This window comes from Pan troglodytes, chromosome 2 (assembly GCF_028858775.2).
Source record: "Pan troglodytes isolate AG18354 chromosome 2, NHGRI_mPanTro3-v2.0_pri, whole genome shotgun sequence".
NCBI lineage: Eukaryota > Metazoa > Chordata > Mammalia > Primates > Hominidae > Pan > Pan troglodytes.
The window spans coordinates 74,800,831-74,805,401 of NC_086015.1; the positions used below are offsets into that span (position 1 = coordinate 74,800,831).

Consider the following 4,571-nt stretch of genomic DNA (forward strand, 5'->3'; position numbering starts at 1 on the left):
ATCTGCCCCTCTCAGCATGGAATCCTTCCTCATGGATGCCTCCCTAATGAAGTCAAATATTTCTATTTTTACGTCTGATAGGATCATGATTCTGTATGTCATAGAAAGGAGCATGGTTATAATTTTACATTTATATGTGTATCCATTGGTCAACATCTACTTCCTGGACTATAAGCTCTGTGGACTATAACCACGCCTATTTGGCTTTTTATGGTATCCCCCGAACTTATCCAATGCTTGGAAAATAACACTCAAAAATATTTCAGAGTACTCAGTTCAAAGCACATATACTAAAATTGGAACAATACGGAGATTAGCATGGCCTCTGCACAAGGATGACACGCAAATTTGTGGAACATTCTATATTTTTCTGTCACATGTTCTCAAATGTAGGAGCTAAAAAAAAGTTGACCTTATGGAAATAGAGAGTAGAGTGATCATTACCAGAGAGGCCAGGGAGGGTACTGAGGAGGTGGTGGGGATGAAGATTGGTTAGTCAGTGGATCTACACTTGAGTTAGATAGAAGGAATAACATCAATGTTCAGTAACATAATAGAGCAAGTACAATTAAAAATAATTTATTGTATATTTTAAAATAACTATAGAAGTAGAATTGGAATGTTCCTAACACAAAGAAATAATAAGTGTTTGAGGTGATGGATATTCTAATTACCCTAATTTGATCATTACCCACTCTCTGCCTGTATCAAATTATTGCATATACCCCACAAATATGTACTACTATGTATTCATGAAAATTAAAATTTAAAATATTAAAATTTAAAAAAAATTTCTGAGATGAGGGAATAAATGTCCAGACACATTTCAATTAAGTTGTCATATGTTACAAAGGCCATATTTCTATATTATATACTATATAATATCGGGTGGAACTCCTAAAGAATATAGTTGGGGATTTCTCTAACTATTACACTATCATTACTAATCAGGTTAAGTAACCCTAGTTGTTGAAACACACAGTCCCAGCATTTCAGCAGATTAACATAACAGAGGGTGATGTTTCACCCTTGGCACAGTCAAATTTGGGTTGAGAGTGTGGGGTCACTCTGCTCCACAGAGTCATACATGGACCCAGGCTCCTTACTTCTACTGTTCAGACCTCCCTTAAGTCTCAGAATCCTCCCTAGATTCTTGAGATCTATCATCCAACAAGCGAAGAAAGAGAGGAGTGAGACCTGGAAGTGGCTATATCACTCTGTCCACATTCTATTGGCCAAAACATCATTGTACGATCCCATCTGGTTGCAAGGTAGGTTGGGAAATGTGGCCTTCCTAGTGCTACCCATCATTTTGGTTTAGCTCCAGTTAGGTAAGATGACTAAAATTTGCCAGCAGTTACTAGATACTCCAAAAACTATATTATCAGCAAGGAAGGGAGAACAGTACTCAAAACCAAACTCTCAAGTAAGGAAAGTGCCAACATTAAATGGACTGATTTAGTGGTATTGTGTCTGTCTAGGAATGTGCTACATGGTTTGGTAAATACAGTTTTCCTACAGCAGAGAATCTCAAAACAAGTACATTTTAAAAATGAACTTTGAAGAATCAGCTGGAGGGTATACAGATTTTCATATTCACTTTAGGATTTTTCATTTTCATATTGTACTAGTTAATGTGCCAAAATGAAAATAGCTTTCCACAAAATGGAAGTTACACTATAAAGTTGGAATTGGTATTATCTGCTGCTGAATTGCAATGGAATCTCAAAAGGAGTGATGTAACTATGGAAGCAGGATCTTCTCCTTGAATGTTTCGCTAAGATTCTGTCAAACAGATCAGGAAAACGGAATATATGCAAGATTGACTTTTCAATCAACAAGCACAAAAAGGCCCTGGTAGATAAATCAGTTGAAAGAGAACATATACAATGACTGACTGGCAGTATTGTAAGACACCATTTGAGGTTTGACATTGAAGATATTCTTGAAGAATAATTTATCTGAGAAAAGATCAACTTGCTCTATAGAAGTGCCAAATTTAGAGTTATCCTACTTAATGCATCAACATCAACCTTAATATTTGGGAAGGTTTTTCTCTTTTAATTTAAGTTGTTCCTTCAAGAAAATATGTAGCATGGACCTATTTTTGTTCTTTGATGTACAAAGCAGACATTAAATTGGATTTCAGATTCAGTGACAGAGGCGGACTAAGATTAAACACCAAGGTCGTCTATGAAATTGATTGAATCATTTGTTTAATCATGGCATACCTCGCCATAGAGAAGTGCTTACCAACTTTATGCTTTTATCTTTACTAGTCAGCAATTCATTGAATACCTTTTATTATCATTGCTTTCTTCTATTTTCAGGGCAGGAGAGGGCAGTAGGTAGCATCGTTCTTGGTCACTATTACCATCTGTCTCTCTCATTCTCTTTTTACCTCACTTCTTAGATGACAGAAGGTGACATCTCAACTAACTCCCATATTTCATTGACTCTAAGATACTGTAAATTGTAAGGCACACTATTTTTTTTTACTTACCACTAAGAAAGAAAAACATGGCTGCTTAAACTACAACGTAATGCTTTCTTATCACCTAGAATTTTTATTCTATACTTATCAAAATAACAGTTTTAAACTTTGTTACATGTTTGTATCATATTTCACGCTTGTGAAAACACAAAAAAATAAGTAAAATAAATTGGTTAAAATACCTAAAATTTCTGCATATTTATAGTTTAACCCATCCAAATTCATTTTTTACACAGTTGTTGATATTTGTGTTTTTCAATATATTCTTAAGTTCTGCACTATTTGAATATTAGCATCCTTAAATTATTATCTCCAAGACTTTCTTCCAAACTGCTGACACTCACTGCTGCAGTGAGCTTTCCTGAGCAAGCACAGGTGATAACTCTGTCACAACCACTGCCTGGTCAGCAGCAATGTTAAGGTGCTTTAAAAAAAAAAAAAGTACATCAAGAATTTGTTAAATACAATCTGTGGTTTAAGATGCATCTGAAAATATAACCCAACAGCTTACCTCTGTTCCTTAATTGGTCTGGTGTTTTCTGAATATAAAATATAACTACCATTACATGTCTTTAGCCTTTTATGTTAATATAGGTGTTTACTTGTAAAGGACACTCCCTCCTTTTTGGTATAAACTCTTTGAATTATGATTTCAACAAATGTTTCATTCACCATCTTAATTGTAATTCACAAATTATTTTTGTGGAAACAACAAACTTCCCATGAAATTCATGTAGGTAACATATATTAAAATCTTTATGTTTCTATTTTTACTCAAACTTTGCAAGTTCAAATGTTAACTTCATCTAGCCACTCAAAGACAATGGCAGTTCAACATAGGCATTCCTCAGGTAATGTGTCATTGCATTCCTGAAGAACTGTGATTAAATCAAACATTCATAAATAGAATCATGTTTTCCTACTGTCTTAGATTTTTATATCAGAGCTGGCTTTTTTCAGCTTCTGCTAGATCTTAAACATTCTATCCTTTCTCGAAACTGGCCTTTACCTTGATCTCCTTTTCTCCTGCCCACATCTCTCTTTAAGATAAAGTTATGCAAACTTGAGCTTAATTTACTTGGGAGTGCTCAATGTTTGAAATAAGCTCCCCACAAATACTCTTGTGATGTCTTAAAATTAACGTGTCTTGCGATTAATAAACCCAATGATTTAGATTTGTTTTATTTTACAGGCTGGCTTACACTGGGGACATTTTGGTTTCCATTTATGGGGTAACACCCCTAAACATGTTCTGCTGAACATCGTAACCCATCCTAACAACTTTGCCATAAAAGCAAAGAATTTTTTATCAACTCCATTATTTTTTATTTGTGTTTTAATTGTTTTTTCCTATGTGTTTGTTTTAAAATGCATTTTCCATGGTAGTAGCTATGCAAGCCTTAGAAATGCAACTAGACAGATGTACTGACCACGGTTACCAAGGGAGCAGTTTCCTTGGCAATGGCCAACAGTCATCAAAGCAGTTCACGTTCTCTTTCCTTCCCTTGTGACTTGCTCTCACATGTTGCAAAACTTGGGTAGTGGAAACAGCTCTTTGTAAATCATGAGCCTCTATCCACTCAAAACACCACCAATTTTCATGAAGCCAGCAATTGAGAGAGGGTGGTAAATTGTTTGTGATGTTCTTTGAGAAGTTTTAAAAGGGCCCCAAGCCACAATTCACCATGAAGGATTTCTGATCTCTCTTTCAATTTTGAGCCAGAATTTATCCCAGTCATTTGAAGATGATCCAAAAATGTACCAGCCAATGCCCAAAGGTCAAAGCTGCAAGAGATCCAATAACAAGGGAGAGTTCTTTTATAGAGTAAATATTTTCTAGTGGTTCGAGAGAGAGGGATAAAGAATCAGGTATTTTCTCAACCGTGACTTGCAGTCAAACTACTGTCTATATTTCTACAAGTCATGAATGAGAATATTAATACTTATTTGTAGAGTACCTTTTGATCCTCTTAGTAAAGTCTATGATTAAGATTGATTTTTTTATCTTAAGAAAGGTTAGAAAAAAATTTAGTTATATCCCCAAACCATGAAAAATCTAAAGTGACATGCAAAAACT

The 4,571-nt window shown here is 34.9% G+C and overlaps 1 non-coding gene across 1 annotated transcript; it reads left to right on the forward strand.

The window, feature by feature from the left end:
* The first annotated feature begins 267 nt into the window (after window positions 1-267).
* LOC112208723 (U6 spliceosomal RNA) lies at window positions 268-370 on the forward strand. Its single transcript, XR_002943300.1, has one exon. It is a non-coding gene; the product is annotated as a U6 spliceosomal RNA (small nuclear RNA).
* Window positions 371-4,571: the final 4,201 nt, after the last annotated feature.